The sequence below is a fragment of the Anastrepha obliqua genome, chromosome 3, assembly GCF_027943255.1.
Source record: "Anastrepha obliqua isolate idAnaObli1 chromosome 3, idAnaObli1_1.0, whole genome shotgun sequence".
Taxonomy (NCBI): domain Eukaryota; kingdom Metazoa; phylum Arthropoda; class Insecta; order Diptera; family Tephritidae; genus Anastrepha; species Anastrepha obliqua.
Genome location: NC_072894.1, coordinates 118,268,808 through 118,278,289, shown reverse-complemented (window position 1 = coordinate 118,278,289; position 9,482 = coordinate 118,268,808). Strand labels below are relative to the sequence as shown.

The following is a 9,482-nucleotide window of genomic DNA, read 5'->3' as shown; positions in this document are numbered from 1 at the left end:
GGTTATATTTACTCTCATCAGAGAAAACAACCGTATCCCAGAATAAGTCTGGCTTTCCAAGGTACTCCGTTGCGAACTGTATTCTAACCTTTTTATTTTTTGCGCTTATAAAATGCTTATTTCGAGCCGTTTGGCCGTGAAAATCGTTGTTCCGAAGAATTCTGCGGATGGTTTCAGGGTTGCTCTTTTTTCCAAGGTACTTTTCTGCTTCCGCAGCTAAATGGGGTGCACTTATTTTTGGATCCTGCTTAATTTTTCTTAGAATCCACCTTTCATCAGCTTCATTAAATATCTTATTAGGAGCATTTCTGCCCTGATCTGCAATGCGATTCTCCCGTACGAAGCGCTGCATAATATATTGGACTGTTGAAGAGCTCAGCTCAACAATTTCAGCGATTTTCTTTTAGGTTTTCCCCTCCTTATAGTGTTTAATCACGATTTCACGCCTTTCAATTGATGCGCGTCGACCCATCCTGATAGCCATCAAAATAATAAGTGAAATAATTTCTAATAGCATATTAAGCAGGTAAAAAACAATTCAAAAGTCAATTGAAGTTTTGTATTACTCTTAAATAACGGTTAATTGAAACAAACGAAATAAGCTGTAACGACGATTTTGTAAGAGCTTTTGTTGTTGCTATATATTTTCTTCTTTGATAATATTTTTGAATTTTGTTTTTGTCACGTTACACGAAGAAGTGAATAAAGAATAAAATGCAAAACTTTTTTTTTTTTAATATCGCATTTTTGTTGTTTATTTTTCAATGAGAAGTAAAAATATTGTCTCACACGAAATAAGCTGTGAGTCACTGTATAATTTACATATAATTCCTAGGTCAGCTAAGAACTGTACCGAAAAGAAACTGCGCGCTCTCAAATTGCAAATCCTGGCAAAGTACTCGCTTGATCACAATTTTCAAAGCACCGCTTGAAGTATAATTATTTTTTCATTACTAGTATACTTTCTTATATCATTGCTTCAGTTTCTAAGATGCCACGAATCGAAGTGGAAGTACGTCGGAAATGTACTGTATTGAGAAAGAAATGCCTTATGTTATAAAGTCAGTGTAAATGATGCGTAAATTATATCACCTCGATCAAAAAGCTTCCGAGTGTATTTCTGCCATGGAAAAGCTCCTCATAAAAAATATCTGCCATTCGGAGTCGGCTTGAAACTGTAAGTCCCTCCATTTGTGGAACAACATCAAGACGCACACCACAAATACAATAGGAGGAGGAGCTCGGTCAAATACCCAAAAAAAAGAGTGTACGCGCCAATTATATATTATGAGATCACACCTTGCAAAAGTACTGAGTACGCAATAAAAAAAAATTGCGTCGCGAGAATCGAGTTTCTACTGTATGAATAAGTAATATGGAGCACATAAGTACATAAGGCCTATTCATGATATTAATGCAATTTCGTGGAGCCAGGAGTCACTCCATCATTAAAGGCGCTTAGCGAGCGTTTCTCCTTCTTATAATAATTCTTGTCCCATGTGTACTCGTACATGTAAATCTAATAGCCTCTCCAGAAATTTGAAAAGGAATTAGACAAGCTTGAAATCTTTTGGTTCAGCGTGGTAAGCCCTGACGGCAACAGAATTGTGCTGTTTGTTGTGGATACTCGTATTATGAAAAACCTAAACTTCGTTCCCTAATCTTACATACGTAAAGAATAGACTCGGAAAAAGTAGTGTTTACTCACCACTTACGTAGAACCAACTGTAATAAAAAATTTAGTACACATATTCGTGTGCTTGTTGTCATTGCTAATTTGGCGTATTCACATTTTGTAATTTCTACATATTCTTCAAAATTTAATCGGTTAAGTGTGAGCTTGCAGAGAAATTTGTGTGCCAAAAGCAAGAAAATGGACGTTTGTCGCACAATGGCATAGCAAAAATTTTAAATTGTCCGAAAAGTGCGGTAACTAATGAAGTTATTGGTACTCAGAATTTTCAAAAAAATTGATTTTTGTTTGCATTTTCTTAAAGTGTAATATCTTAAAAATATTGTGTGAAGTGTGTGAAGTTAATCCGACCAATACTTTTTGAGTTATTCAACAATTAACAAAGGGGGCTCGGGCGCTGGATAATAAAACTTTAAATGCGTTCTTCTCAAAACTATGTTTTTTGAACTGGTGATCACTGTAACTTTAAAACCGCTTGGTAGATTTCAATTAAATTTATACTGCTTTTGAAAAACATATAAAACTCGTGTCTGATAGAAGGATTCTATTTCGAAAATTCGATTTTTTTTAAACAATTAGTTGTCGGTTTTTTTCTAGAAAATCTGAAAAATATTTCCTGAGGCCCCCATATTGTTTACTTTGAAAAAAGAATAGCTTCGATTAGGCTCAAGATTACATATTAATAAAACTAATTTCCCTTGTCCGATTGATTTTAGATGAGTCTCCAAGGACTTGTAATGATCGCCGCAAGTGACTTCTGGAGAAACGGGGTCCACACAAACTGCGATAACTTTTACAATTATTAATTTTTTTTGAAATTTTATTATAGTCAAGTTCAAACATGATGTGTTAATGCCATGTTTTATTTTTGTAAAATAAAGCAATTAACTATCAAAAAACAAATTACTGAAAATCATCATTTTTACGCGCCTCTGACTACCCCTAATCCCTTATATGTTAAAAAATTTTATTAAAATCTTGTCGGTAGAAGGCAGGCCTGAAAAGGGAAGAAAAAACGGATTTGTGTCGCAGTCAAAAGCCAAAGAAGTGGTGTCATTATTTTGAAAAAATCTTGTCTTTCACTTCGAGGTGCCGCAATATGTATAAGTCCATATGTCGAAAGGTTGCGTTCAATAATTGCGCAAAAGTCAAGGTTAACGATCATATAAAAAGATTGTAGTACCCAATCGAAATGATAAATAAAATAAGAGTGAAAACTTGTGACTCAAGATATTCATAAATATGGGTGGTTACGGACAATGCAGGCTATATGCAGCAGGAATCCGCATAAACTACATAATTTTAAGTCAAAACATAACGAATTAATTTTTGTTAGTTTATCTTTATGGAAAATGCCTAAAATTGCATTTTGTTATTTCTACAAGGATTCTTCATAAAACAACAGTAGAAACATTCAATTTCTGCAACCGTACAAAAAATAAGCACTGCATGAACTCTTGAAATACTGTAATCATATTTCTCCTTCTATCTGCCTTCTGCATACTGTATTTTTAATTGTAAATTTTATCTGGGCTAACGGTGTCTGATTTGCTGATTCAATGCTATAAGTAAATGGAAGGAACATGAATTTTGTCACTTCTACTTGATACGTCAATAAAGTTACATATTTTTACTCGAAAATAGCAGACTTCATTGAATTAAGAAAATTCTTAAATCCTCTAACATAGGCATTAAATAGACCCACGGCACTGAGTTGTATACTGCAATGAAGAGGGGAGGAGTCCCAGGTGCCTTTAAGCTAAAAATACATGGTGGACCATATAGCGTTTGCTTTTTGAACCACCTATTTTTTGAGAATGTTAACACAAATGACATGTCGAATGTTCATAATTTACGAAATGGGACGCTATATGCTTGAACAAAATTGGGAAATATTGAAAACCTATTTCCAAAGTGGTGAGTCTTCTTCTTCTTTTCTGATTTTCACATTGGTGGCTACGTCAATAAGAAAAATTGTCAGATTTGGGGCTCAGAAAATCCACACGTTACTGTAAAGAAGCAAATGCATCCACAACGAGTCACTGTTTGGAGCGGTTTTTGGTCTGGCGGCATCATCGGGCAATTTTTTTTCGAAAATGAGCGAGGAGCCGCGGTTACAGTAAATGGCGAGCATTACCGTGACATACTCAACGAGTTATTTCCAAAAATTGAAGAGGATGACATAGACGACATTTGGTTTCAACAGAACGGTTCAACTTGTCACACTGCCAAAGTTACACTCGAACTTTTGTCTACCGTTTTAGAAAACCGAATAATCAGCCGAAATTCCGATATCAATTGTTTGTGTTTGAACCATTGTTTTTGTGCGAACCATCCAGAGACGATTGATGCTTTAAAACACGAAATCGAAGTTGCCATTCATGAAATTGGAGCCCAAACAATCGAAAATGTGCTTAAAAATTGGGTTGATCGAATGGTCTACTGTAAAGCCAGTGGTGGCAGTCATTTGAACGATATTCTTTTTTGAAGTGAAAACTTCTTTAGAATCGTTGGGAGTGATTTGGGAAAAAGTGAAACGAAAAAAGCGACCAACTTGGCTACGAAGCGTTATATTATATGTTGATATAAACGTAGCGACGAACTAAATAAAAATAACTTTTATTTTTTCTTGTGATTCGAACCAAGGATTTTGGATCGGAAGCTCACATTGCTAGTCGCTCGGCTACCGCGTCATGCTGTAGGTGCTGGCCTAAAAGTTATTTAGTTACGAAGCGTTATATTATATGTTGATATAAATAATTTTTGTGAGCGTGTAATTCTCAAAAGGTTTATTAGAAAATGCATTGAAAATGTATTGAGTTTGTTGGTTTTGTATGGTTATCTTATCAGCTTAACATCTGATAGATCCTCTATCGGAGGACAACAAATGTTAAACTAATTTTTGGAAATGGGCGGAGTGTTTTAAGGGCTTGGTCCACCTCTGCCACGGGTTGGCCCGGTATTGCAGTACCGCCGGGATTTCGGCCTTGAATAAATACAAGAAGAAATGTACTAATACATTTAGCTTTGGTGGGAAGAGACATAAATTTTTATATGAATACAAGTAGACGAAAATGGAAGAAATTTGTAAGTCTGTTTCTTCGGTCCGTTTGGGTATTTTTTTTTTGACAACATCGAAACCAAAGCATTTGTATCATATTTTAGCTATCATAAGCCACTCGTATCATTTGTTGAAATTGAAAACATTGAGGATGAATAATAATAAGATGAAGAAAATAAAATATGAACTTTATAGCAATATTATAATGAACCTATAATTATCCCGCCCCTAATGCTGCTTTCGTCTCATTTTCTCTCAGTTTGTCTTACGGAAGGTTTCACTTCTATCCCGTCTAACCGTTAGACTGGTATTATTTATTATTCATAAATGACAATGTTCAATCTTCAAAATAAAAAAAAGTTTGAAAAAATATTGATTAGTTTTTTTTATAGCCGATTCAAAAATCAAATTTTACATGGCCCACCCTATATTAGACAAGAGCCTTAAAAAATGTTTGGGTTGCCAATCCACCAGCCAGTGCGGTAAGAAAAACAAAGCGTTTATTACCACGAGCACATCAAGAAATTTATTTGGAGGAGTGCTCGCAAAACGTTTGTCACCATTCATAAATCAATATAAAGGCTTATATCTGTTCTGGCCCGATCTAGCATTGTACTATTAGAGCTGTCTTGCTATGAACTGATATGAAAATCACGGGTTAAATATTATTCAAAAGGACACCAAACTGTCCACAATTGCGACTCATTGAAAAATATTGAGCAATTATTAAGGGAACAGATAACTGTAAAATTTCGGAAAAAAAAAATTTTTTTTCATAAAATTTTAATATAATCCTTTAAGAATATGTCAAATATAATTTTAAATATTTCTTATAAAGGGAGGTTAAATTTCAGGGGCCGATGTTGACAACGACACCCTTGGACTTCTTTCTTTGGAGTTATTTGAAAGAAAAGGTGTACGTCGATAAGCCAGCAACAATTGAAGAGCTAAAGGATGAGATAATTCGGCACATTAACGGCATAGAACCTCAATTATGCCTCAGCGTCATCGAAAATTTGGACCATCGGATGGAAGTGTGCCGCCGAGGCCACGACGGCCATTTGGCCGATATTTTGTTCCATACGTAATTGAGCCATACCAATATTATCATAATAAAGAGAAATGACAGTCATTTCCTAAAAAACTGTATTTTATTCAAAATCAACACCGGCCTTTCAAACTTATTATAGATCGTCAACTGTGACTCTAATTTTGCACACATCTTTTTATGATATTAATTTCTATGTGGATTTTAAAGTTTTTGACAATTTTTCGACAATATAATTTTTTCGAAGCAAAAATAGTATTAAAACTCTCCCCAAAATTCATCTTTTTTTTTGAAGCATTTTATTCCGCGAATTTTTCTTTTCCCATTTTTTTTAATTCATATAGAAATTATGAAATTAATAAACATGGTTTTTTGTATTCAGGTCACTGCGCCGAGAAGAATAATCGTTAAATAATTGTGATGCTATAAGGATTTTCGCCCGACCAATATTTTCCGTGTCCACTCTTTAGATACTCGCATATTAAAACTTAGAAATTAATTATTTGCGTTCTTTGTTTTAATATCAAAAGAAATTTATACGTGTGCACGTATGACTTACGCATCAGCAAGTCAGACACTCATCACTTTCGTTGGCGCATCCGATAATTTGCTCAACTCTTACTGTGTTGCAACGACCCTTCGTGCACTGCGTAGAAAAGTTTATACCCTACTGTTGTATGCTTGTTCCTGCCTGTTTCTCGCCGATGCAGGAAATGCATTAAATCCAGAAGGAATGCGATTTAGAAACGCAATAATTTTCACTCATAAACTCATAAATAATCTGCCACACAGAAGGCATTGCCACGAATAGAAAATACGAAGGAAAAGTTGGTGTTGGAGAAACGCTTAGATTGTCGGAGGGGGTAGTTGTGCTGTGCGTAATTATCATTATACGCCAGCGAATTTATGAATTACGAAAAGCGACATGCAATTAATGCGTGAGGGGATACAAAAACGAAAGAAATTGAAGAGAGAAATTGCTTCGCAGAGTGAAAATAAGGGGAGAATATAGGAAATGCAAAAGCAAACGCCGCTAATCCTAATAGCATTGATAGCGCCTGCCAGCAGTGCAGGGTGGCAAAAGCAACAGTGAAAAGGGCGGTTAGCTACGATTCTCGATCTCGAGCAGTGGTGAAAAACCCGATAATGCCCGGACAACTTAAATTACTCTGCATGCCATATGTCCACTTACATTACTGCCACTCATCGAAGATGGACAGACATAACAAATATTCGAGGATTAGAGCAAATGCAAGCGTACGCTCTTGATTGCTTGTAGTCAAGTAGTCGAATAGTCGCACAGTCTGGCAGTCAGTTCCAAATGACATCGGATATAAATATAAATCAAGTGAAAATTATGTGCATACAATTAAGAACAACAATTATAATTAGGAGAGTTGCTTGGCGGGTAGGGGAGGAAGTCCGTAAACAAAGACTCCTCTTATGTGCGCCAGGATAAGGCAAATGCCTTCAAAGGCATAACCATAACCATTGGCCATTGACCTGCACTCTAAGCAAAGTATGTAGTATACTTATACATGTATGTGTGTGTATATGCAGAAGTAAGAGTACTCTCTCTCGCACTCTAAGTGATATTGAATTGAAATTTTCCAAAAACCATAAACATGCCAAAAGAACTCCGTTTGTAAATCAACATTGTCACAAGTAAATGTGTGTGTGTAAGTGCTAATGGAGAAAGTGAACATACACACGCTCATACATATTTGTACATGTAGATATGAAGCCTTGGCAGTCAGGCGAAAAGGTACTTCTGTGTCATTTTTGCATTAGCAGCAGCGTCAACATTTCATACTCGTTACACCACCTGATGCCAAATGTCATTGCCGCTGATGCCACATTCTCAAGTCGCAACTGAGGATACGTTGATGGCGACACGTGCCCCAAACTGCAGCTATCAACAGCAGCAATTTGTTTGCACTTCATGGGGAAGTTAGATTTCACTGCTGCTCATATTTTATGAATTTTAAATATTTATGTTGCAAGTGAACTTTTAACTTAGGAAAACTGGTTGAAACAAAAGTTGAGGGACGAAGCGATAAGGTTCAGCTACTTTAAGTGTATGAAACACAGAAATGTTTGTTCGATGTTTTATTTTACCAAGTTGCGTGGCTACTAAAAAGTTGTATCTACGTTTTTACAGTCTCTTGAAATAAAGTAGAAAAATAATGAAGGGCTTAAGCCGCAGTTGGCTTTTCAACAATTTAACACATCTATTCTCAAACCGAATGGTTGGTGCTTGACTACTATTCGGTATTCAGAGAGAACATAGGTTCGAATCCCTCTGAAACAGCAAATTGAAGAAAATTTTTTTCTAATAGCGGTTGTCCCTCGGCAGGCAATGGCAAGCCTCCGAGTGTATTTCTGCAATGACAAAGCTCCTCATGAAAAAATCTGCCGTTTGGAGTCGGCTTAAAACTGTAGTCCCTCCATTTGTGTAACAACATCCAGGCGCACACCACAAATAGGAGGAGAAGCTCGGCCAAATGCCCAAAAAGGGTCTAAGCGCCAATAGCTGGGTTGTGCAATAAGTTTCCGCCCTTTCTTAGCCAAAGTTACGAATTATTTAAACAATTAAATAATACATAAAATATTGTGAAGTATGTGAAATACCTATGTGCCATTGGAAGCTACAACTTTACTCCATCTTTCTTCTGGGGAAAGATTCGAGTCCTTTTGACTTGATCCATTCATTGAGCCAGTTTGTGATGCTCTCGTAAGAAGTGAACCGCTCTCAAATAAGGGAGAACAGATGGCAATCCGAAGGTGCAATGTCTGGGGGATAAGGCGGGTGGGGCAAGATTTCCCAATTCAGTCACTCTAGATATTTCTGGATCGATTTAGCATCGTGTGGCCTGGCATTGTCATACAGCAAAATAAGTTTGTCATGTCTACCGTCCCATTCCTGCCACTTTTCTTGGAGAGCTCAACTCGAGCGCATTAGCTGCAGTCGGTAACGATCGCCAGTAATAGTTTCAGATGGTTTAAGGAGTTCATATAGGAGTTCGTGATGTATGAAATTTTTTTTCGCTGTCGATGGACCGGGTTCACCTGGCAGGCTCCAACATTTTCGAGCATCTTTTCTTTTCTGCCGTTCGAGAAGCATCTCACACGCCACCAAACGTCTCCCTTCTTCAATTGATGTGGCACCCAGTTACCTGCTTTCTGGACCATTCCCATGGCGTGCAAACATTTACCGACGATTGATCTGTCAACATCCAGCTCTTTAGACACATCATCAAGTGTTCGTCATGCGTCTTCATCCAATAATTGTTGTAATTGAGTATCTTCGAATTTTTTCGGTGCCCCTATCACTCACGTCGAAATTGGAACTTTGGAAGCGTCGAAACCACTCTTTATGAATTGTATTTGATGGAGCGTAATTACCGTAAATATTGATCAATATACGACATGTTTCAGCTGTACTTTTCTTTAGAAGATAATAATGAAGCATGACTTCCCGCAAATGCTGTTTTTTCGAGACGAACGTAGGCGTCAGAACATTTTTGACGTCGAATAAAAAAGTATATTTACGCTTCAAACGAATATCAACTACTGCGATTGAGATCTCACACATACAGTTTGAAATCACCAGTATATTATGATACTTGAGCTATCGCAAAAATAGTATCAACAGCGACAACTCTTTTACGAAGGCGGAA

The 9,482-nt window shown here is 36.6% G+C and overlaps 1 pseudogene; it reads left to right on the top strand.

Moving 5' to 3' along the window:
- The first annotated feature begins 4,503 nt into the window (after positions 1-4,503).
- Positions 4,504-4,688, top strand: LOC129243262 (U2 spliceosomal RNA; annotated as a pseudogene).
- The last annotated feature ends 4,794 nt before the right edge of the window (positions 4,689-9,482 follow it).